Source organism: Arachis hypogaea, chromosome 14, assembly GCF_003086295.3.
Source record: "Arachis hypogaea cultivar Tifrunner chromosome 14, arahy.Tifrunner.gnm2.J5K5, whole genome shotgun sequence".
Lineage (NCBI taxonomy): Eukaryota > Viridiplantae > Streptophyta > Magnoliopsida > Fabales > Fabaceae > Arachis > Arachis hypogaea.
In genome coordinates, this window is record NC_092049.1 from 18633035 (window position 1) to 18660131 (window position 27097).

General features: G+C 36.3%; 1 long non-coding RNA gene across 1 annotated transcript; it reads right to left on the reverse strand.

The window, feature by feature from the left end:
- Nucleotides 1-19612: 19612 nt before the first annotated feature.
- Nucleotides 19613-26612, reverse strand: LOC112741751 (uncharacterized). Its single transcript, XR_003171592.3, has 4 exons — nucleotides 26143-26612; nucleotides 20748-21488; nucleotides 20571-20658; nucleotides 19613-20484 (listed from the first exon to the last, which is right to left on the reverse strand). It is a non-coding gene; the product is annotated as an uncharacterized lncRNA (long non-coding RNA).
- Between the last annotated feature and the right edge of the window lie 485 nt (nucleotides 26613-27097).

Below are 27097 nucleotides of genomic sequence, written 5' to 3' on the forward strand. Positions count from 1 at the left end.
TTTTTCTTGAAAGAAAGAAGAAAAACTAGATCCAAATATCTCCAGATGTGTAAACTTATGAAAATTATACTGAGACAGTATTTTTTAATCCGCTTCACGTTCTTCGCGATGGAGGAGAACCACTTTCATCGCATCTCCTTCCTCTGCACTTCATCTTCTTTCCCGATCTCAATCGCAATCCGAATCATTCTCCATATTCGGATTCTCCTCTCAATTTTTGGTAAGCATTTTCTCTCTTCTTTAACTTTTTTCTATTCATTCTGTTATTCAATTTCTCATTTCTTACTGATTTCGATCCAGATCTGAATTATGCATATATAATGTCTCTCCGGTGACGCTGCAATTTTTGAACTCATCGCCAACAGTTCGCAAATCAATCACTTATAAATTATGTTATGTTATTTAAGTCACTTGAGTTAACTCATGAGTTTTTGACTTTTTGGTAAATTCAATTTAAGCTTTATAAATAGACTTAATTGTTAATGAGTCGAATTGTGAGCCAAATTTAATTTTTGTGAGTCAAATTTCAACTTGACATGACTCAGTTCAGATTGGCTCACTTCTAACCCTAGTCGCAAGTCCTAATTCTCTGCCGTACATACTCAATCCTAAATTATATATTCTTTTTGATAAGGATATTAGAGCATGTTACAAAACATTAAAAAAAAAAAGAAAACGTTGAACAGATATTCAAACACAAATTATACTTTAAAACTAATCATTTTAAATTAATTAGCTCATATGCGAAAATAATATTTGAAAATTATTATTAGAATAAAAATTTATTAATTTTGGAATGTAATACTTTTACCAATTTGATCTTAATTATTGAATATTAAATAATATAAACAATCATTTTCAGTTAATAAACCAATTATTTATCAACTTATATCAAAAAAATTTTTTGAAATTTCATTTAGACTACCATAATCCCATATTAAGATTCTTTTTGCACACCTCTCTTCCTTCTTTCTTCTCTTTTGGAACCGATAGACTCCCTGATGGCTACTATACCGTGACTACTATCCGACGACTCTCACCAAAATATTTTTAATTTTTTAAAAATATAAAATTACGGTTTAATATTCAAAATTAGAAAATCTTAAACCTAACTAACGTGTATATATATATAAAATCTCAAACTACTACATAAATATCTAAACCCTAATACCAGACGAATTAGAAGTATTCATGTACCGGATAAAATTGAATTTGACTCGGTTCAGACTTAATCTTAGATTATATTTAGGTCTATTTTTCAAATTTACACCCGACCCTAAACTCAACAAAACTTTGACCGTTTAAGCCAAATATTATGTTGGGTTTGTATTGAGTCCGTACCAAATTTAAATCGGGTCTAATTTGACAAAAGAAGCGAGCAACAACCAAAAAAAAAAAATATCAGAACCACCATAGATCACATATATTCAAATTTTTTGATAGTCTCTAACAAAATTAACGGTCCGTTATGGACAAAAAGAATACTCGAGATTATGATTAAATGAGAATACTACGTTACTAGTTAACGGACATGCTATTAAGACTAATAAAGTCACAATCACAAAATTGTCAAATCATAGCGTTAAATATGTACATTAAAGGCAGTAAATGTTTAAGTCGTTACCTCTAAGGTACAAATAAAGGGAAAAGAAAAACTTGGCAGGTAGCTTCTTCTCAATACACTATCACTTAAAACACTACTACTAACTTAAGCATCAAAATGTGTTGCAGGTTGGCTTCCCAGCCTGGTTCCAACGTTGCACTAGGATCTCCGAATCTCATTAGCTTGTCACCTCAGCAAAAGATACGAACATTTGGTGCTGTCTGTGGAGATCCTATGCTGGTGGTTCCATGACTAATCACAAAATACAATTAGTAATCAATCCAAACATTCCTTTCAAAGAACAATAAAATCAAGATGATGAACATGAAATTGATATCACCCCACTTACCAATTAGGAACTACAAGTTCCTTCAGGATTCGAAAATCGTGAGGTTCAGAACACTGGAGTTCGTCATTTTGCTGGTTTGCTAGAAGGTGATTTCAGGAGACACTTGACTTCCAAGGATAAAAAGTTTATGGAGGAAATTCATTAGATTGCCTTGGAATATATGCGAGATGAAGAAGTCTCGAAAGTAATTTCAACTAAAAGGAAAAACTCAGCTTCGTCATCTAACGAGGCCAGAAATTCGAGGTAATCCTCAACCCCAAGGTTGTCAACACCACAAGTTGGGAAGGAAGACAATAAATGTGATCCTAAAGGATTCAACAACTTACATTGGGATCTGGAATGGAAGATAATAAATGACCTGTGAGCATTATACCAACAAAGTTTTGTGATGAAGTCCTAACATCTAAAGGTCGTGTAGTTATTATACGAGGAGATCGGGTAGCTGCGCTATTTATACCAACAAAGTTATGTGATAAAGTCCTGACCTCTAAAGGTCGTGTAGTCACTATTCAAGAAGATCGAGTAGCTGCTGTAAAGTGCAATAAAGCAAGTTTGACCTTAAGGAATGAAGTCAAAGATTTTACTGGAGTATTTTTAGTGGGCTTGGGAAAGAAAAATCCAGCTTCCACTACAAGAAAACATCTCTATTGCCACGTTTTTAAAGTACAACGATAGCTTTCCACCATACTTTTTGAGCTGCTGGCACGCTTTTGAAAGAGTCACATCTGCAAGTGTGCCGGTTGTTCTATTGTCACACTTTTGGTTAACTATCGCCACGCTTTTATAGATGGCCACACTTAAAAGCGTGACCGTATGTGAGAGATATGACCACGCTTTTAAAGCGTGCCAATAACGAGAGATATAGCCACACTTTTAAAGTGTGGCCATATGGAGAGATATGACCACGGTTTTAAAGCGTGGTGTTGATAACTATTATACAATATGGCTACTTTTTTAAAGTGTGGCTATAAGTTTGTTCAGTAACCTATTGTTCTTTTTAATCATCGTAATAAAACCTTACAAAATTCATAGATAATTTTAAAATGTAGACAATGACAAGTAATTTTAAATCAACTAATTCAACTTTCATAAAGTTATCACCAAAAAAGTGTGTTTGATCACATGACATGCTTTAACAAAATACCAAAAATCAAACTCATAACAACTACCCATGAATTCCTAATACATGAATTACAATTCCAACAACTATTACATTATCTACTTCCTTTATATATACTTCATTACAAATATGAAATTTCATGATTACTGATGATCCATTGTGAGCGAAATTGTTTTCACCACTACCCTGCATAATTTTAAATATTGTTGTCTTAGTGCATCTTATATATTTTACCAAAAAATGAGGGAGCATATATTGATAACTACGTTGTATTCACAATATTTATCATTTTGCCATAAATTAACAGTACACAACCAAAAAATTCAACATTATGGTGGGAGTACTCGCTTTTTTTTTTCTTTTCTTTTTAGTCATGTTTAAACCTTCACCACCCACTTTCAAACTTATGCAAAGTTTGAGTATGGTGGGAGTGGCTTCATTGAACACTTGAATAAAACAAAGATCATATATTGATCATATTCTGCTGAAAATTCTAAGTAATAATTTCCAATATTATTTTTCTTTCGATATATTTAAATGCGACTTTAGTACATAAAGCTATTACCTCTTGTTTCTAATTCTCATTCTCTCGCTGGACAAGTGACAATACAACTCTGCTCTATCCCAGCTAACATCATTTGCCCAGTTGATATCTAATCTTCAATTTGTTCATACAAGATTATTAGACTAAAATATAATTTCAGCATTTGATGAAAATATTTTGATGCCATAAAGTAACTAGTGAACAAAGATTTTCTTCCTTTCCAATACGAGAGAAAAAAGAAACCCACAAAAGTGAAAGAACTCATTACACTAAAAAACGGATAACAAAGTAAAAGCAGCCATAGAATCCAGCAACACAACCATTCACACTGAGAAGCGCTAGCTTGGCTCCAAAAAAAGGAGGATGAAGATTTTGTTACCATGGTACAAAGAGTTTAGGAAAGAAACGAGGAATTATTTAGAAAAGTATTATTTTTTTATTCATATTTCTCATTTGATTACAAAGTTCTTACCAATATATAGATTAAGAGTACGCTAAGAGTATACTCGTTATGGAATAATATCCTAATAAATTACATTGATTTTTTCCTAATCCTCTTTGATATTTTCCTGATTTTGTTCTCTAATTATGATATTCTAATACTCCCCCTCAAGGTGAGTAGTGGGATCACCAATACTCAACTTGGTTAGAACTTTAGCAAGGGCTTGTCTTGAAACTGCTTTAGTAAGAATATCAGCCAACTGGTCTTCTGATCTCACAAATGGAAGCTCAATAATTTCATTCTCAATTTTTTCTTTGATAAAGTGTCGATCCACCTCAACATGTTTTGTTCTATCATGTTGTACAGGATTCTCTGAAATGCTGATGGCAGCTTTGTTGTCACATTTCAACTGGCTTGGCGATTGTGGTGGAAACCCAATCTCAGTCATCAATTGTCTTATCCACAATACTTCAGTTATGCCTTTAACAATCCCTCGAAATTCTGCCTCAGCACTTGAAAGAGCTACAACTTTCTGCTTCTTGCTTTTCCAAGTTACCAAGTTGCCTCCAACAAGTGTAAAGTAACCAGCTGTTGATCTTCTATCATTTGGGTTGCCCGCCCAATCTGCGTCAGTGTATGCTTCAACCTTCAAATGGTCATTCCTTTTGAAAATGATTCCACTTCCTGGAGCTCCCTTCAAATATCGAACTATCCGCATAGCAGCTTCCATATGATCTTCTTGTGGCTTATGCATAAACTGACTGACTATTCCCACAGCATAAGCTATGTCAGGCCGAGTATGTGATAAGTAAATTAGTTTTCCAACCAGTCGCTGGTACCTTTCCTTATCTGCTAGGGTGGCACCTTCTACCATCTTCAACTTGTGATTAACTTGCATGGGCGTATCTATTGGTTTGCAATCCACCATTCCTGTTTCTGCCAGAAGGTCCAAAATGTACTTTCTTTGGGAGATAAAGATTCCTTTACTGGATCGTAGAACCTCTATTCCTAAGAAATATTTTAGTCCTCCCAAATCCTTCATTTCGAAGTCTGTAAATAGGTTCCTTCTCAATTTTTCAATTTCCATTCTTCTCTAGAGCTTCCATTTCTGTATTCATGGCTTTTCGCCATTCAGCTTTCGCATTGGCTTCTCGGACAGTTCTTGGAATGTCTTCTGTTAAGAGTCTGACGGAAAAAGCCTTTGCAACATCTGCCATTCCTTCTCTAGCCACTCTTATTGGGTATCTTGAGTTACGGGGAACATGTTCTGGTAAGTACCGATCAGGAGGAATCCCTCTGTTTCTTCTTGGAGGAAGACTAAAGGTATTGGGCTCTGGTTCTTCATGTTCCAGTGCTATACTGTTATTGTTAGTGGCCTCATTAAAAATAGGGAGTAAATTATCAGATTGACAATTACTTACCTCTTGTCTGACATTCTCAAAAGGACTCTCACTGGTTGTATGTACCGAGTTGTTTGCTACGTTGAGTGAAGTATGCTCGGTGGCTCCATCTACTTGCTCTGTTTGAACAGTTTCTGGGCAACAAAGGTTATTTAGCCAACTTGGTGGTTCTTTATTGTTCTCCCCCTGAATGCCATGTTGGCGGCTAAAATAAAATTCGGATTCTAAAAAATCACAATCCATGGTCACATGAATACGACGAGTTATTGGATTGTAGCACCTATACCCCTTTTGGTGTGTAGCATACCCAACGAAAACACATTTTTCTGCACAAGGATCAAGTTTGGTTCTATTGGCTTTGGGAATATGGACAAAGACGGAACATCCAAATACTCGAGGTGGTAAGGTTAGAATAGGCGGGATTGCAGTTTGAGTAGCCAAGACTTGTAAGGGTGTTTTGTGGTGGAGAATTTGGGTAGGTAGGCGATTTAGTAAGTAGGCAGAGGTCGCTATAGCTTCAGGCCAAAAAATTTTTGGAACTTGTGCATCAAAAAGCATGGCTCGGGTCATCTCAAATAACTTACGATTTGCCGCTCAGCCACACCATTTTGTTGGGGTGTATTTGGGCAGGAAGTTTGATGAATAAGACCATTTTTCATAAAAAAATCGCGCATTGACTGGTTTATAAATTCCCCACCATTATCTGAGCGAAGTACTTGGATTTTCTTGTTGAATTGAGTTTGAATCATTTGGTAGAAAGCAAAGAACTTATCAGGTACTTCAGATTTGTGTTTTAAAAAATATACCCAAGTCATGCGAGAGAAATCATCCACAAATAACACAAAATATTGAAAATTATTATGGGAAATAGGAGCTGGACCCCACACATCTGAGTGTATTAGAGAAAAAATAGAATTGACTCTAGTGTTGGTTGGAGGAAAAGAAACTCTGTGATTTTTTGCACGAATACAAGTTTCACATTTAAAGGGTTCAGTACTACTTGTAAAAAGACTAGGAAATAGTAACTTGAGGTACCCAAATGAAGGATATCCGAGACGCCTGTGCCATAACCAAAGTTGCCTAGTAACCGTTCCGTGAGCAAGCATGGCATGACCCTGGTGTGCTACTTCATCAACGTAGTAAAGGCCTTCTCGCTCAGTACCACGCCCAATGATCTCCTTCGTAAGAATGTCCTGTAAAAGACAAAAGGTAGAGTACATGAGTACCACACAATTTAGTTCCTTTGTTACTTGGCTAACAGACAATAATTTTGATGATAGTTCAGAGACATAGAGGCAATTTTTTAATTTCAATTTTTCTGAAAAAGTAATGGAGCCTCCTCCTTTAACATCAATTAATTCTCCACTAGCTGTTTCAATATGAGCTTTTGAGGGTATAGTCAAGCTATTAAAATCATGGAGGTCATGAGTCATAGTATCGGTAGCCCCACAATCGAAAATCCAATCATTTATCTTTTTAATTGGATTTTGATTTTGGGTATCCCTTTATATTGAGTCGCGGTCTGGGCTGAGCAGGCATGGAGTTCAATCCTTGCCCTTACCGCCGTTGCTGCCTTGCCATAGTGACTTGCTTCCTCTCTTCTGACCTCGCCATCGCTGCTGGTAACCTCTGGGATGCTTACGGCTCCCTTATTCTGATTTCTTGATGACTTGGGATTATTTTTCCACCAATCTGGGTAACCCACAATATTAAAGCAATTTTCTTTGGTGTGTTTCTTCTTTCTTCTTCCACCAATTGCTTTTTTCATCAGAGTTGTCCATAATGGATAATCATATCCTTTTAGTTTGAAACCAATTGACAAATTGTCAGAATTGGTTTGTGATGATCGCATTCCAAAACTATTGCGTAGCATATTTGCAATTTGTAAAGAAATGGTTGATTTTGAGTCCCTAGAACCTAACTCTGCTCTGATACCATGTTACCATGGTACAAAGAGTTTAGGAAAGAAACGAGAAATTATTTAGAAAAGTATTATTTTTTTATTCATATTTCTCATTTGATTACAAAGTTCTTACCAATATATAGATCAAGAGTACGCTAAGCGTATACTCGTTATGGAATAATATCCTAATAAATTACATTGATTTTTTCCTAATCCTCTTTGATATTTTCCTGATTTTGTTCTCTAATTATGATATTCTAATAGATTTATCATTTTTTTTTATCTTACATTGTTAATTCATCACTATTCCAGGTAGAATTTGAAATTTATCTCTCCCAACATTTTCACACTCACCAAATCACCATAAATCCCAAGATTTTAAAATTCAAACCTTCACAATGACATGTAATTGTACCAATTCTGCAGAAGCAATTCTCCACAAATGCATGTCACATTTGAACTTCATAATTCACACATTACATCACATTTTTAGAATAAATAAATTGGAAAGGATAAAAAGATTGAGACTTTACAGTTGAAGAGCTTCGAGGAACTTGTCGTGCTTGGGTTCGGTCCAGCTCTCTCTAGATTTAGTTATAGTGTATGGCTTCCGCATCTTCTTGGCAGGGTCCTCAGCCGATTTCCTTATTTATTTTTTTCAATATTATTTTTCAATATTTTGCTGATCATATATTCATCATAATCTTAGCACAATGCAGCAATATATTTTTATTGGGGCAGAAATAACAGGTATAAATGTAAAGTCATTGAGCCAATTGAACCTACTATTAGGGATATCTTTAAGCTGATCACTACGACAAACCCCAAAGAAATATACACAATCAAATCTAAATTACCAATACTTAATTCCTCAAGGTCAAAAATAAATTGTTTCTCAAAGAATATATATATAAACATATCTACAGACAAGTTATACAAATCTATATCCTTCTTAATGGTCTTATCTATAGTTCTGTTTGATCTCGCGCTATCTGAACCTATTGAGCTACATTCTAAAAATATATAGCATAAATCTAAAAATTTCAGAATTCAAAAATTAATTAATTATTTGACAACAAATTTCAAAACCAGTGATAGGTACAGAGTTCAAAAATACATCGTATTATTCCATTTTTTGCTTCTCATAAGCATATTGTCGAAACCAGTGATAGTTACAGAGTTCAAAAATACTAAGATAACAAAAATGCAAAATTTATAGCAATGCCAGTGAAATAATTTAGATTTAGCACCATAGTGAAGTAGATCAGATATTTAGATTTCCAGAAAATTCAGAAAATCAGAATACCTGGGTCACCATTTCAGCTCACCGCTGCCGCTCCTCACTACCGTCGGCGAGTGCAGAGGTCGTCGCAGAGCTCCCTGGCCAAACATCTCCGGCCGTGGCCGAGCGATCATTGTCAGCGTCGGGTTGCCATTTCAGCTCACCGCTGCCGCTCTTTACTACCGTCAGCAAGTGCAGAGGTCGTCGCTCCCTGGGCAAACGTCCCCAGCCGTGGCTGAGCGTTCTTTGTCAGCGTCGGTGTATGATGAAGAGAGAAAGAAGAATAAATTGAAGAGAATGTGCGCGTGTATGTGTCGGGTTGGAGAGAGAAGGAAGAAGATGATGAATTCTGGGAAGTGAAGTAGAGTTAGAGTTAATTGTGGAGTTTAAGGTTCCCGGTGAGGTATGATAGAATTTCGAAGAGTTTGGGGTGAGTGCTGGGGTTCTTTCAAGAGTTAGGATTTTTTGAAGGAGAAAGATAGAGTTTCGAAGAGGGTGATAACTCATTATATCCTTTTCGAAAAGTTTTTTTTTTTTAATCTTTCGGTCATGCTTTTGAAGCATGCCAAAAGAATTACAGAAAACGATCGCACTTTTAAAATGTTACTATAACGAAATCATGTTGCCAGGTTTAAAAAGCGTTCTTGTTTTTTCTATGACCACGCTTCAAAAGTGTGACAAAAATAAGTGTAGCCAAATTTCTAATTAACTGTCACTTTTATAAAAGCGTGGCCATTGACTCTTTTCTCCACACTTTTAAAACGTAGCAAAAAAAAACGTGTCCAAATCTCTAATCAATCGTCACTCTCATAAAAGCGTGGTCATTGACTCCTTTTGGCCACGCTTTAGCATAGCAAGAAGAATACGTGGCTACATACCTTTTCTCTTATAATGTTCGTCATCTAATGAGGCCGGAAGTTTGGGACAATCTTCAACCCCAAGGTCGTCAACAGCACAAGTTGGGAAGGAACACATTAATGTAATCTTAAATGATTCAACACCTTACAATATGATCTGAAAAGGAAGACAATAAACGACCTGTAAGTATTTATACTAGCAAAGTTCTGTGATGAAGTCCTGACATCTGAAGGTCCTGTAGCCACTATCTAAGGAGATCGGGTAGCTCGTGTTTATACCAACAAAGTTATGTGATGAAGTCCTGACCTCTGAAGGTCGTGTAGTCACTATTCGAGAAGATCGGGTAGTTGCTGTTTACACCAACAAAGTTATGTGATGAAGTATTGACCTCTGAAGGTCGTGTAGTCACTATTCGAGAAGACCGAGTAGCTGCTTTAAAGTGCAATAAAGCAAGTTTGACCTTAAGGAATAAAGTCAAAGATTCTACTGGAGTATTTTTAGTGGACTTGGACTCCCGAGTTCAAGAGAAGCCGAGACCAAAACCCAATAAAAATTTGGAGAACCTAGTCTGATATTGCTACTTAGGAATTCCGATCATCGTATGGATCTTGACCTTATTGATGAAGTAAGGTCAGCAACTAATTTAACTGAACAAGTGATGCGTGAGTATCTTCTCTATCTTTTCCTTGTGAATTTGCACTTGAATTGCTAAGTTTAATCAAAATTTAATATATTTTAGCCACTATGAATGCTACTTTGAGTTGTGTGTAATTCTGTTTATTTCAGGTAGCATTTTGGACGAATTTCACGAAGTTTAAGTCAAGGCTAGAGAATGGAGAGAGTGAAGAATGTAAGCTGCCTCCCCCACGTTGAACTTGAAGTTATTTAAGTTCAGCGCCAGCATGAAGACGCTCCCAGGAAATGCACGCGTGACCTCCACGCTGAACTTGATAATGGTCAAGTTCAGCGCCAATGCTTGAAGTTCTAAAAGAATCTGTTCTGCCTCCTCCACGCGGAACTTGAGCTTTCTCAAGTTCAGCGCCAATCCAACGCACCAAAGGAAGTCACGCGCATCACTCCACACTGAACTTGAGAATTCTCAAGTTCAGCGTGGACCTTAATGAAGGAGTGGTCCCCAATGCGTTCCAAAGGCTACGAGAATCAATTAATTTGTTTTGGTTAAACTTTTATTTTATTTATAATTAGGAAAATAAATATTATTTAGTTTAGAAAATATATTTTACATTAATTAGGATTAGATATAAAAGGGAAAAGAATCAGCCATTCGAGATCTTCTCTTCACTTCTACCCCATTCCGCAAATTACAGTTTTTACGAATCCTAGTTATCTCTCTGCACCATGAGCAACTAAACCTCCACTGTTAAGGTTAGGAGCTTTGTCTATTGTATGGATTGATACTAGTATTTTTCTATTTTAATTCATGTATTGATTTATATTTCAAGAATTGTTTTCGTTCTTTATTTTATGAATCTGGGTGGAACGGAAGTATGACCTTGGTTCTAATTGAGTTCTTGTATAACTTAGAAAAGCTCTTTACTTGAACAACAGCTTGAAAACAATTTCTCCTAAACTACTAATTATCTGGACTTAATGGGATACGTGACATATAATCCTCTTATATTTGGGTAATTAGGGTTTTTGTGGAATATAAACTAGAATTGAACTTCATCCTCTAATTGGAATTAAGTGACCAAGGAATTGGCGGTTGATGAATTTTAGAGGAGACTAAAAAGGTCTAAGGAATTAGGGTTTAGTCACATATAGTTTGCCATGAATTAAATCTTGCATGATTAAAATAGTTAGTAAGAAAAGTCAATCTGGAAAATAGATATCTTTGAACCCTTAATTGTTTCTCCATATATTATTCACAACTTGTTTACTGCTTGCTTTATAATATTCTGAATTTACTGTTAATGCTTTTGAATCTTCAAACACCATTTTCTGTTTGCCTAACTAAGTAAATCACTTAACCATTGTTGCTTAGTCCATCAATCCTCATGGAATCGACCCTCACTCACCTGAGGTATTACTTGGTATGATCCGGTGCACTTGCCAGTTAGTTTGTGGACTTTAAATTCCGCACCAACAAGCATTAAAGCAAAGGGTTGCAAAGAGAATAACACCAAAGTAAGGCCTAAAAACTTTCAACTAGCAGACCCAGTATTGAGATAGGCTGACGTTGGTAACTCAAGAACTCAAGGAAAGCTGGGCCCAATCGGAAGGGACCTTTTAGGGTGAAAAAAATACCTTGAGAATGAGGCATACAAGTTAAAGAATCTTAACGATACCGAAATCCTAAAAACATGGAATATTATTCATCTCAAAAGGTACTACTGTTAAGAAGTATCCATGAAAGAATAAGGTATACCCTTTTCTTATTAATTTAGATTTTTAACGAGGTCCTACTATGTTTTTCCACTATTGTTCAATTATAATTCTCATTAAGTTGTATTTGAATTCAGCATTTGATTTCATAATAATTTCATAATGCTAATTTATTTGATACTTTAATGTCATTATTTCAAACGTTGCTGCATGATTCAAAACGCGCTAATATAAAAAAATGGTACAATAAATTAAAGCCCAATTATAACGAAGGCAATAAAGTCTATTAGACATAGCCTAAATAAAAAAACAATCAAAGGTAATTAAGTTTATCAAATAAACTTGCCTCATACAAAACGAAAAAGTTCAAAATATACAGCACAAAAAGTATTTAAATATAAAATATTAAGAATGAAAAGTGTTTTAATCCCAAAGACCCTAAGTTCAAAATACAAAAAAATAAAAATAACTGAGTTTAATGAACTTAGAAAATTTTACAAAAAGCAAACTAAATCATTTCAATGATTTCTCTATTCTTGAAAGCACTAATCCTGAAGGATGGTGTTCTCTTCTTGTAAGGATGCGAGAGAAGCATTGAGACTCTAAATCTGAGTTGTAGAGCTCATAAGCTCCTTCTATCTATTCATATACCAAGATCGGGGATTTGAGATTTTTTTTTCAGCATTTTTGACATAAGTAGCTGAGCAAAAGAGCATCCTCTAAACTCGGGGCAAAGTATCTGCAAGAGGCAACTAAGCCAATCCTTGTTTAATTGATTCGGCGCTGTGACGCGTGCACGTCGTCCATGCGTACGCGTGGGTAAGCAGAAATCTCAGTGACGCATAAGCGTCGGTCACGCATACGCGTTACTACTTGTCGTGCCAGACGTATGATTCCAGCATAGTGCCGGCACAAATCTCGGGTTTTTGTACCAGAGTGCGCCGAAATTACATATGATGCATACGCGTCGCTCAAGTACACGCGTGAGATGATGAAATTGCTGGCGACGCATATACGTGGGGCACGCATACGCGTGGGGTGGGTTGTGCGCCAGGCACCCCACCTGCACAGTTCCAGCCCAACTCTCCGGAAAATGTACTAGAGAGGACCAACATCCCTATGACGCGTGCGTGTCGATGACACGTACACGTGGGATGCGTCTTTTTTTATATAACTCGGTACAGAAGGAAAACATGCTGATTTGAAAATTAACAAAGACAACTAAGGAAACAAACATATGCAAATAAATAAAATAGAACTATAAAAAGGAAGATCATAACATGGTGGGTTGCCCCCCACTTAGCACTTTTCTATAACGTCCTTAAGTTGGACGGTCCATCGGCTCAGTCCTCTTCCTTTGATGGATCCTTCAAGAGGCAGATCTCCAGCTCCTTGTTGTTCTTCACTTTCGCACCATGATACAGCTTCAAATGGTGGCCATTGATTTTAAAGAAGGTAGGACTTGAGGGGTTACTTAGATGGACAACCCCATACGTTTCCACCTTCTCCACCATGTAGGGTCCATCCCACCTTGACCTTAGTTTGTCCGGCATTAACCTCAACCTTGAGTTGTAGAGAAGGGCTTGATCCCTAGCTCTAAACTCCCTTCTCTTAATGTTCTTGTCATGTACCGCCTTCACTTTTTCTTTATAGAGTCTTGAGTTTTCATACGCTTCTCCAATTCCTCCAGTTGTAGTTTTCTTTCGATTCCGGCTCCTCCCAATCCTGAATTACATTTCTTCACTGCCCAGTAAGCTTTTTGTTCCACCTCTACCAGAAGGTGACAAGCCTTTTCGTAGACTAGGCGGAACGGACTCATGCCGATGGGTGTCTTGTAAGCTGTCCGATAAGCCCATAGCGCATTTCCAAGCCTAGAACTCTAGTCTCTTTTATGAGGCTTAATAATCTTCTCGAGTATGCGCTTGATCTCTCTATTCGACACCTCGGCTTGGCCATTTGTTTGGGGATGGTAAGCCGTCGCCACCTTGTGAATGATGCCATATTTCTTCATCAAACCTGTCAATCTTCTGTTACAAAAATGAGACCCTTGATCACTCATGATTGCTCGTGGTGATCCAAAGTAACCAATAATATTATTCCTAACAAAAGAAATAACCACGTTAGTATCATTAGTACGGGTAGGAATTGCTTCCACCCATTTAGAAACATAATCAACAGCTAACAGAATATATAAGAAACCATTCGAGTTTGAAAATGGACCCATGAAGTCAATACCCCAAACATAAAAAATTTCACAAAATAACATAAGTTGTTGGGGTATCTCATCCCTCTTGGATATATTTCCAAACTTCTGGCATTGGTGGCAAGAGTCACAGAAAATATTAGCATCCTTAAAAAGTGTGGGCCACCAAAATCCGCAGTCTAAAATCTTTCTTGCAGTTCTTTGAGGACCAAAGTGTCCACCACTCTTAGAAGAGTGGCATGCCTCTAAAATAGACTAGATTTTAGATTGTAGACACACCTTCTAATTATTTGGTCGGCACCACATCTCCACAATATGGGTCATCCCATATGTAATACTTGGACTCGCTCTTGAGCTTGTCCTTTTGATGCTTAGAAAAACTTAGAGGAAATGTACGACTAACTAAATAATTAGCTATGGGTGCATACCAAGGAACCACCTCAGATATTGCTTGCAAGCTATCAAGTGGAAATGCATCATTGATAGGAGTGGAGTCACTTTTAATATGTTCTAGGCGACTCAAGTGGTCCGCTACCAAATTTTGGGAACCACTCCTATCTTTGATCTCTAAATCAAACTCTTGCAATAATAATATCCAACAGATTAACCTTGGTTTAGACTCTTTTTTAGCTAGCAAGTATTTCTAAGCTGCATGGTCTGAATATACTACCACTTTGGTTCCAAGTAAATAAGCCCAGAATTTATCCAAAGCAAAAACAATGGCTAAAAGTTCCTTTTAGTGGTAGTATAATTAGACTGGGAACCATCTAAAATTTTAGAAGCATAAGCAATAATATAAGGATCCTTACCTTCGCGCTGAGCCAGCGCCGCTCCTACCGTATAGTTAGATGCATCGCACATGATCTCGAATGGCCTACTCCAGTCAGGCCCTCTCATAATAGGAGCTTGGGTCAAGGCAATCTTCAGCTTGTCAAATGCTTCCATGCAGTCTTCACTCAAGTCAAACTCTACATCTTTCTACAGTAGACGGGAAAGGGGTAGTGCAACCTTACTGAAGTTCTTGATAAAACGCCGGTAGAAACCTGCATGACCAAGAAAAGAACGGACTTCCCTCACAGAGGAGGGGTAAGGTAAATCAGAAATAATATCAACCTTTGCAGGATCAACAGATATACCAGTAGTAGAAACAACATGGCCTAGAACAATACCTTGCTTTACCATAAAATGACATTTTTTAAAATTAAGCACAAGGTTTGAACTAGCATATCTTTCTAATACTCTAGCAAGATTATCCAAATAAAGGTCAAAGAAATCACCATAGACACTAAAGTCATCCATAAATACTTCCATACAATGCTCAAGAAGATCTGAGAAGATACTCATCATGCACCTTTGAAACATAGCCGGCGCATTACATAAACCAAAAGGCATTCTTTTATATGCATGCATTCCAAAGGGGCATGTAAAAGTTGTTTTCTCCTGATCTTCTGGAGCATTATGGATCTGAAAATACCCAGTATAACCATCTAAAAAATAATAGTGTGACTTACCTGACAGGCGATCAAGCATTTGATCGATGAAAGGTAGTGGATACTGATCCTTGCGAGTAGCCAAGTTCAAGCGCTTGTAGTCGATGCACATTCTCTAGGAATTCTGCACCCTTGTAGCCATGAGTTCTCCATTCTCATTCTTCACTATTGTGATGCCGAACTTCTTTGGAACCACTTGTACTGGACAAACCCACTCACTATCCGAAATTGGATAGATAATGTCGGCTTCAAGCAGTCGGATCACTTCTTTTTTCACAACTTCCAGAATTGTGGGTTTCAACCGCCTTTGAGGTTGACGGATAGGCTTGGCTCCCTCCTCTAGAAAAATGCAGTGCTCACAGACTTGAGGGCTTATACCTACTATGTCCGCCAAACTCCACCCAATAGCTTTCTTGTTCCTTCTCTGTACATTAAGCAGACGCTCCTCTTGTTGGGAAGTAAGCTCCTTTGCAATAATCACTGGGAGCTTCTGATTGTCTTCAAGATAAGCATACTTGAGGTGAGGTGGAAAGGGTTTCAACACCATGTTCAGCTCATGGCTTGGCACTTGATCATCTAGAATTGAACCACTGGAGGTGGCAAGGTGTCTTCAGTATACTCAGGGGGTTTCCCCACACTTGAACCTTGAACCATGTTCTTTTCATCAACTGTCTCTTGGTGAACTTCAGCCATAGTCTCATCAATAATATCACACTAGAAGATAGAGTAGTCTTTCAGTGGGTGCTTCATACCTTCATCAAGGTTGAAACTCACTGCTCTTCCATCTATCTCAAAGGAGTAGGTACCCAAGAAGGCATCCAATTTAAACCGAGAAGTCTTCAAAAACAGCCTTCCAAGCAAGATGGATGATGGTTTTTCTGAGTCATTAGGGGACATGTCCAGAATTTAGAAATCAACAGGAAAAATCAACCTCTTAATACTCACCAAGACGTCTTTCGCAATGCCAACCACCGAGATTATGCTTTTATCTGCCAACACAAAACAGGCTGCCGACCTTCTCAACGGTGGAAGCTTCAAAATATCATATACAGACAACGACATAATGCTCATACAGGCACCTAAGTCACACATGCAATCCACAAACTGCATACCCCCTATAGTGCAAGTAACCAGCAAGGACCAGGATCACCACATTTCTCTGGTATAGCACCCATCAGAGCAAAAATTGAGCTATCCAGAGGAATAGTTTCTAAATCATGGATCTTTTCCTTATTCATGCACAAATCCTTTAGAAACTTAGCATACTTAGGAACCTGACGAATAGCATCAAAAAGTGGAATAGTTATCTCAACCTTTTTTAAGATATCCACCATCTTGGGATCTAGCTCCACTTGCTTTTTAGTCCTCCTAGCAAGGTGTGGAAAAGGAATGGAAATGGCTTTTTTCAAAACATTGTCTTCCTTAGATACTCCATCCCTTGGTTGAGCAACTTCTTCTTCAACCGCATCTTGTACCTCATTCTCGTCTTCAACATCTTCTACCTCAACAACTTCTTCATCTTGAACGTCTTCTCTTGAGCTTGGCTCCTCGGGACTCCTCTCTTGCAATGTAGTGCTGAACCTCAAAGTGATGGCATTGATTCCACCCTTGAGGTTAGGTAAAGCTTGAGAGAAAAGTGCACTAGAGCTTGAAGGTTGAGTGTTGGAGTTAGAGGGTGGTTCCATACAGGATACAAAAGCTTGTAGAATGGAGTTAAGACTGGTGAGGCTAGAGGTAAGTGAAGTTTGAAGCTCTTTTTGTCCTTGAAGAATAGAACTGAGTGTTTCATCTTGGTTGGAGGAAGAAGGAAGGTAGGTAATTTGTGGGACTTGTGGTTGGTTGAATTGAGGTGCTTGGGCTAGCCTTTGGTGAGGTGGTTGGTATCTTTGGCCTTGGTTTTGTTGTTGGTATGGAGGGTTTTGTTGATACCGGTTTTGTTGGTAGTTATTATTCCACATTTGATTTCCACCATTGTCTTTGCCTCCTTGGTTGTAGTTGTCTCTCCATCCTTGGTTGGGATTGTTTTGCTAACCTTGATTGTAGTTACCACCTTGATTATAGTACCCTTGATTCGGACGGTTGTAATGAGCATTGGTAGCCGCCAAGGTGTTGTCCTCTTGGAGTTGTGGATATTCATCAGTGTAGTGCGAATAACAAGCACAAATTTCACATACTCTTTGAGGAACTAACTGTTGACAGTGTTGTTGTGTAGGGGGTGGAGGTTGTTGCTGATTGAGTTGGAGTTGCTTGAGTATATTGGTCATCTCTTCCAAAGTCTTGGTGAGAGCAGTAGTCTCACTACTAGAAGAAACTTCCGCAATAGCCTTGGGATGATTATTCCTTTGCCTTGCATGTTGAGTAGACTCGGCTAAATCGGTGATCAGTTGCCACGCTTCTATCGCCGTCTTTTACTTTGTCAGAGAGCCATTACTCGCAGCATACAAGAGGGTCTTGTCTCGAGGCTTCATGCCTTATCAGAAGTAGCTAATTAACACCAACTGGTCAATCATGTGATGGGAGCACGAGTCAAGGAGATTCCTAAAGTGTTCCTAATACTCATAGAGAGTCTTTGATTCACTTTGAATGACGTAGGAAATTTCCTTCCTCAATCTATCTGTGACCTCCGGTGGAAAGAACTTGTCCAAAAATTCCTTTCTAAGCAAATCCTAATTAGTAAAAACAGCTTCGGGTTGAGTGTAGAACCACTGCTTTGCCTTTCCCTCAAGAGAAAATGGAAGGCATATAACCAAACGGCAGTCTCATCCACACCATGTCGCCTAGTAGTTGAACAAGCTATTTGAAAATCTCTAAGGTGCTTGATAGGCTCTTGAGTGGGTAAACTATAGAATTTAGGCAGTAGATTAATCAATGCGGTCTTCAGTTCAAAATCAGCAGTCAAATTTAGATGACGCGCTTGAAATGGTTGAAGAGTAAAATCTGGAGCTCCCACTTCCTTGAGAGTAATTCTTCTAGGAGCGGCCATAGTATCTGCACCTAAATTAACAGAAGAAACGTCAATGGACTTAGTAGGAGAGGAGTTAGTTTCTTCCTCAAACGACGCTTCAGACTCAACCTTGGGTAAGGTTGGTGAATTGGGCGAAACCCCTTCAACATCCTCGGAGGCTAACCGGCGCCGAGCTCGCCTAATATGTGAAATAGTTTTTTTCAATTTCAGGATCAAATGTGGCTAGGCTCGGATCCAGTAATGAACGCGTCATTCAATAAAAGAAACATGCTAAGAAAAATAAATAATGAATACTACTAATAAACAAAAAAAAAAAACAAAAATAAAAGATGCAATTATGTAAATATAAATATATTTACACCAACCAATAACTTAGCACACATATGCAACTCTCCGGCAACGGCGCCAAAAATTGATGGGTGGAGAAATGCCGGTTAAGAATTTCTGATAAAAATAGCGTTGCAAGTACAACCTTAACTGACAAAATTTTCACTATCAATTTAAATTGTGTCACAATTAATAATAAATAACCGGGAGTAGAATCCCGTGTCGTTTCCCAAAGAGTTAACACAAGATGCAAATTATTGGCTAGGATTTTTCTGAATATTTTCTTGAAATTTAGAACGGAAAAAAAATAAATGGCTAGGAATTAAAAGCAATGAATAAATAACGAGGTGATATGTATTTAAAATTAAAAGGCCTTGGTTAGGGAGAGAATTTGAGTTTCTATCCTTGTTGTATTCCCCAAGTATAATAGTAAATGTTCATTGCTTCCACTTAGTTATCCTCTACCAATTGAAAGAAAGTCAAGTGGGTATCACTAACTCTAGCTCACAAGTCCTAGTCACTCCATGGGGAAGGACTAGAGTTGGTGAGAAATGAGTTAGCCAACAATTTCCAATTACAGATCAATACTTGAGTATCACAACTCAAGGGACCCCAATTAATCAATCCCCAAGCCAAGTTGGAAGATCTACTCCATTAACATGAATGCCATTTTCATAAACACATAATAATTGTAATTAAAAGACATGATAATTATGAGAAATTAATTAAATCAGAATTGGCACTAATAATAAATAACGACGATCAAACAAGCAATAAAGATAAACATAAAAATAATTCAGTGCATTAATAAAATTAAAAAATGACAAAATCCAAATATGAATTCAAAGCAATCAAGTGTATAAGAGTAATAGGGATAATAGAGAAGAAAACTATGAGAACAATGACTCTAATGGAAGGTAGTAACAGCTCTCTCCAGATCCAATTCAAAGCAAAACTAAGAACATAAAAAACTCTAGAGAAAAGTAGGTGTTTTTCTCTCTAAACTTCAAAAACTAATCAAAAACTAAAGTGAAATTGAAGTCCCCCAGTCTCAGCTCCATCCCTGCCTCTAGTCTGTGTTTTTGAGCTTGGATCTGAGTCCAAATCAGCCCAGAAATTGCCCCCAGCGAGTTCTGTTAAGTGTAGCACGTGACGCTCTGTCATGCGGACGCGTCGCTGAACTTCTACACTGGTCATGTGTACACGTCAATCACACATACGCGTTGCTGAACGAAGCTCTTGATCACGTGCACGCATCGGCCATGCATGCGCGTTGCTCCTCGCTTCCACAACTCTTTAGTTTCTTGTGTTCCTTCCACTTTAACATGCTTCATCTTCACCCTTTAAGCCATTCATGCCCTGTAAACCTGAAAACACTTAACAAACACATCACGACATCGAATGGTAATAAAAGAGAATTAAAAATTAACAATTTTAAGGCCTAGGAAGCAAGTTTTCAATCATATCACAAAATTAGGAAGGAAACTTAAAAACATGCAATTTACATGAATTAGTGTGAGGATAGTTGACAAAACCCACTCAATTCAATCCAAATTATATCATAAAATAGTGGCATATCAGTGGTCAAGCCTGAGGATATCAGGATGGACTACTTGGATAACCTCAAGACTGTTGTATGGCATCTAAATGAACTGCAACATGGGAATCAATTAAAATTTATCGAGATACATAAGTATATACATGCAAGGAAAGTAGCAAATTAGACAATCAGACTTACATCATCCCCACTCATCCTGTCTAATCTGTGTCGGGTTGCAATGACCCGGGGATCTTCATGGTCTGACGACGGCAGAAACCTACCCGACCTGCGAGATACAAAACGCTTAATATTCAACTTACAAAACAAGATACAAACAAGTGCATTACAGACATATTATACATGAAAAGGATAAACCTCGCGGCAAGTGGTCATAGAATGGCATCAAACCCTCTAGGCCTGAACGTCGGAAAACGTCAAAAAATCCAAGATTGAAGCAGTGCTAATGGCCCAGCTAGGTTCTTTACATTTCGGTTAGCAACCCTGCACAAACACCTATACAACCAGGACAAGGTGGCCGAACCCCAGCTATACTTTCCGAGCCCATCGAGGTCCGCAACATACGGAATCCACCGTAAGTGAACCCTAGCACCAGACTTGTCTGCGAAAAGTGCCGTGGACAACAACATCATAATGTAACCCCGTGCATAGATCTGTACCGTTGCCTCCAATGCATTGGCAAGCAAGAATCTGAACTTGTTTTGGAACCAGCTAAAAGAAACCGTGTAGTCATCGATACAATCATCTGGTGGAAGTTCTCCGAATAAGTTTCAAAACCACACCCAGGCAAGCTCCCCCCTCCATCAACAGCTCGAAGTCACTGAGACACCCGCTCACCGCATGTCCGTCAATAGGGAGGCCAAACTGATATGCCACATCCTATAGTGCTATCATGCACTCTCCGAACGGCATATGAAATGTGTGCGTCTCAGGATGCCATCGCTCTACGAATGCACTGATCAACGACTCATCAAGCTTGAACCAATAATCATTCAACCTCGCAACATGCAGTAAATTAGAACGATCTAAGTACAACAGTATGCGATCATGCATGATCATCTTTTGTTGCCTACGAATGCTCCGAACGCATCGAGTTGGCTGATAAAACAAAAATATTAGTGAAATAATTTAACAACTCATTATACAAAAAAAGAATTGCTTAGTATAAAATGTTATCCAATAAGCTTCTGAAATTAAAAAGGCCACATTATCCCTGTTCATAAAAAATATCATACTTCAAGCAACACAAGAAAAAATTTATCATCGCACTAACATCACAACCATAAAATTATTGACCACTTTATCCATGCATCATTAAAAATTTCGAACTCTAACTTCTTTTAACCCAACCAAGAACCTACAAAATCATTAAACAGTAAAAATCACAAAATCCATATTAAAAAATGTTCTAACATGCATATTCAAACGAATATTTATCAACATATGAGTGTAGCCAAAATAGCCATGACATCAACCAACTCAACTCAGTTTATTGTCCAACGACTAACCTCATCGTTGATAAATCCGGCAACATGTGAAATACCATTAAGGCAGTACATATCTCTGTGGTTAGCCGCCATTCTTCTCCCAAGACGGACACCTCCCACTCCGCCGCACAACCCACCGCTCTGTGCTTTAATACGCCGGACAATGGTGGATCTGGCCTTGCCGCTGCTGCACCGTCGCCAGTGAATGCCCGAAGCCTCCGCTCACTGCCACCTCTTCCACCGGTTTGGCCTGCCTTCCTCCCAACCCTTCTCTCCCAAATCTGGCCGAATGTGGTGGCTCCTCCCTCACTAACGTAACTCGCCGCTGTGTGTTGAGGGAATGCCTCAAGAAATAACTCGTTGCAGGCACATTAGGGTTACTCTTCAAGCATTAATCGTCCCTGGGTCTTGAGGGTTAAATCTTCGAACATGAATCGTGGCATGCCTTTGTGATTTAGCCCAACTTCACATGAATCATGGCAGGGAGGAACGATTTATGTGTAACTGTAACCCCTCCTACTCTGGCACAATTTATGGATTTTTCTCCTATGCAATATAGGCATAAATCGTCCTAAGGTGCCATGTTTAACATATTCTACAATCCTTATCACCCTAGGACGATTTACATAATATATGGAAGAGGAAAAACACGTTTGAAAATTTATTTTTAGGGGAATCAAGTAAAATTGATTTGTGTTTCATTTATTTAAGTAAAAAATCCTATATATGGTTTAATTACTTTGCAGGTCTCTATAATTTCACCGAATTTTTAATTAGGTCCCTATACTTTTTTTTATAATTAGGTCCCTAGACATTATTTTTTTTTTTCAATTTAGTCCTTGTTAACGTTAAACGTAAAAAAAACGACTGTGAATTATAAAATTACTTGTATATCCTTGGCTTTCACCCATAAACGTAAAAAAAAAAATGTTAGTGTTGCCGAAGATAGTGACACTGCTCCAAAGCCACAATGTTCCTCAACAAAACTTCAGTGAAATCATCCACTACAATGTGTGGGATTTTAAGGATACCATGCTCAACTTCTAAGTCAAGTATGCAGCCATGACTTGATTTATTTACATGGAACTTCAGTCCTGCTTCAACAACTCAGATACATTATGACCAAGGACTAAGGGTCCACGGTTCTTTGAAGGTCTTTTATGAGATGGTGGTAAGATGAAATATCTAATCAGATCAGTGAAGTGTGCTATACTGCTACTAGCCGATACTAACACTCCTTGTTTGTTGTGATATGAAAAATAACTAACAGCAACCCTCATAAATGAAGGGAATAATAGACCAATATCTAAGCGAGAAGCAAAAGTTAGATTGTATATTTTCTTAAGAACAAACAAAGGAACCTGTTTCTCAAGTAATATCAAATCATTTTTTACCCGATTCTAAAGCCATCGTTTTGAGAAGATAAGATCATCCTCTGTCGTCCTCTCATATTGTCTAAGGAAAAGCTCAATTACAAAACAACAGTCTATGAATATCACCTTCACCAAATTCATCTACCGTGAGCTCGATTTTCTCCGAGTAACATGCACGAATTTGTGGTTTCAATTGTTGCACGCAACTCACCAAATCAGTCAAACTTGCCTTCGATCTTTAACTCATCGCCTGTTTTTGCATAACCAGTTCAGGCAGCAAGGCGAGGCAAGGCACGGCGACGGGTGGCGAGGGAAGTGATGAATGAACAGAACAGCACAGAGCGAGGGAATTAGCGACGGACGGACGACCACCAAGCGACGGACGCTGATGCCGCCACAGACAACGACGTAGATGGATGATGACACCAAGCGACGTAGGAGAAATGCCGCTGCACAGGAATTTCAGAGAATAACTTAGGGCTGACTAGGATTCTCTAATTTTGGGACAAAATGCCAAAGATTTTTTTGGTATTTTGAAAAAATAGAGGTGTCCTCAACTAATTATTCTAACTCAATCATAAGAATATTCGTTTTTTAAATAGAATATTCTGTTATCTTAAACATTATTCTCACGACAAGAACTAAATTGAAAAAAAATTAATGTCTAAGAACATACAGACACATGTAAATCCTCTATCATGTTATATAGACATAAAAGATTAATAACTAAATTAGCTATCCGTATAAGTACGTCGTGTTAAAAATAAAATATACATTAAAAATATATGAAACAATATATATATATATATATATATATATATATATATATATATATATATGCAAATTAAAAAAGTTTTATATTTATGTACATAAAAATTAATTATTAAATTAATAATCATATATTTATATAAATATATGTATTGTTTTATATTTTAAATATATATTTTGTATTTTAATGTATATTATATAAAGATGACTCATTTAACTAATTTTTCATGTATATATAATATTATAGTACATATATATATATATATATATATATAAAATATGACTGATTTAATAACTAATTTTAAGAGTACCTATCAACAATCTTGATAGCTAGTTATTATTAGTAGAAATAACAAAATGTTACATTGAAGAAAATTAAAATTGAAGAAAAGCATTTGTGATAAAATGTTACATAAGGAAAACTAAAGCTGAAGAAAAGCACTTGTTATCCACACACTATACCACTAATTTTAAAGGTTTCCCCAAGTTAAGAAAACTTTTGTTATTCATAGAGTATTTATTGTTGTGGATGCCATTGGAGATAAATATTTAGAAGAAGATGAGAGGTTATCAGAATTTATTATTTTTTATTATTAATTAATTATTAATACTATTTAAAAGTATGAGATAAAATATATTATTAAATTACTAAATTAAAAAAATTAAACTAAACAAATTGATTTGATGACTAAATAATAATAAAAAATAATAAATTCTGATCATTTAATATTTTTCAAACATTTATATATCTTTACCGAATAATTTAAATTTTTTAGGTAAATAATTTATGACATAGTACTAAAAATTTTAGAACCAAAAGATTTAAAGTTAGATCTTTATTAATCTCTTAAGAAAAAAAATCGACCAAAAAGTAAATAATAAAAAAAATTGTGTAAAATATACACATTAAGTCTAAAAGAAGTTCTTGTATAAGAAAACATTTTATATATAACTATTTTAACAAAATAATTTAGGAATATTATTTTCTTACCGAAGATATTTTTTGTATTTAAATTTTTAAAACTACACCTATGAAAATGAAATTAAAAATCAGACCAGTTTTGTCCAATTTATTTTAGTCACAAATGTGTTACTGAATTATTGTAAAAAAAAGAAATCTACACCACTTATTATTATTATTATTATTATTATTATTATTATTATTATTATTATTATTATTATTATTATTATTATTATTATTTTCCAAAACAGAAGGTAAACTTCTATTTCCAAGGGGATTATTGAATTCTTAAGCGTTGTAAACAGGTTCTTAGCATCCAATTAAATAATAAAAAATATTTGGTAACTTAAAAAAAAATTAATCAAAAATAGTCCTAATTTATCTTATTTAATTTTTATTAATTATTATAACAATTAATAATAATTAAATTAAATAAAATTTGGCTATTTTTTTTATCTTTCCGCCGTTATCCTTTAATAATAAAAGATCAATTAACACTTAAATATTTATGTTGTTAAAATTTTGACCTATTTTTATTTATTTGATTCTTTTTTTAAGATTTATCATTTTTAAGGCCACTTTCATTTATTAAACTAACTTGTAATTAATTTATCTATCTATTATATGGTAAACCTTCTTGTAATCATCCTAAAAAAATGTAAACCTTTTTTGTTTTTTTTTTAAACTATTATATTATCGTCATCAACCGTATCATAATTACGATAGTGGATCTTCTCTGATGAAAAAAAAAACTAGATAGTATCAATTGTTTAATTTCATTCTTTATTATTTTTTCTTTTTTATATTTATTTTTGATCTTACTTATAAAATTAATAATAAAAAATTATACTTTATTCTTTTAAATAATATTAAAAAAAATTGAGAGGACAAGTTCACGACGGAGAGGAAAGCCACAATAACGAGCAAAACAAGTAGCGAGAGAGACATAAACGTAGGTGCATTAAAGGTGCATGCTCCGATAATTATTACATATTTTTGGTAACATTTAAAAAGTATTATTTGATATATATAACATCAAACAACATGAAACTAAAATAGTGAAAACTGAGGTGTAATTATTTTTATGTAAAATTAATAATTAAAAGATAACTGCAACTGAGGTTTTTCCTTCACCGGCATGATTATTAAACATACATACTTACATAGATCCATCATATCAAATGACGTAGCACCTCAACGTATATAAATATTTGGACTATTCTCCCGCCTGATTAAGAGCTAGGTTTTGGGTGCATTGTTATCAGCCGATGTACTTGTTGTACCAGTCGAACTTGAGTTGTCGGGAGGAATACTATTACCATGTTGGGGAGCAGGAGTGGAAGAAATTTCTGTATCCTTGGCAGCAGTACCATACTCATGGTTTTGCATTATTCTTCTTTTCAATAAGTACTTCAATCTTTCGGAATACGCAGAGCTCATACTCATCTTCGTAAATCTTTTTCAAGATCCACGACGACCTTGTTAGTGTTTTTGTTTCTTGGATTGGCTAATCAACTATGTGTGCCTTCAATTATATATATATATGGAGGGGAATCCAATGCTAGCTCTTTGATTACCTGATGGTGGTGATGAAGCTAAGTAGCTAGAATTTAATTTGTTAACGTATACCAGCTTGCATTGGATTATGTATATTATTATTCCTTTCTGATAATAAGGATGCATCTTGAGATTTGAGAATATTTATATTCTTCCTTGTTGGTGCAACTTTCAAAGTAGTTATTGGATTCGGTTTGCTAACAAAGGATTCATTTCGATTGGTGCAGGGAAAAGGGAACTATATTCTATTTAAAGGAATAACTTGTTATTGCTGCTGATGGCTGCAAAGAAATTAAAGTTGAGAATCTCTTTCTCACACTGTACAAAAAAGAAAAGAAATGGAATTTTGAGGTATGAATCATGAAACTGAAGGAAGAAAGCAGAAACTTATATATCACTACTCGTCTATAACATAGAGTAGAAAAGTGACTAATTGTTTATACAATATTTACACAAAGCTGATAGTAAATGAGAAAAGCTATCAGTCATGATTTTTATTTTAGAAGTTAAAAACCAACCAAAATTTAGCCAAGGGTGTTGATTGAGTCACATGAAACCACT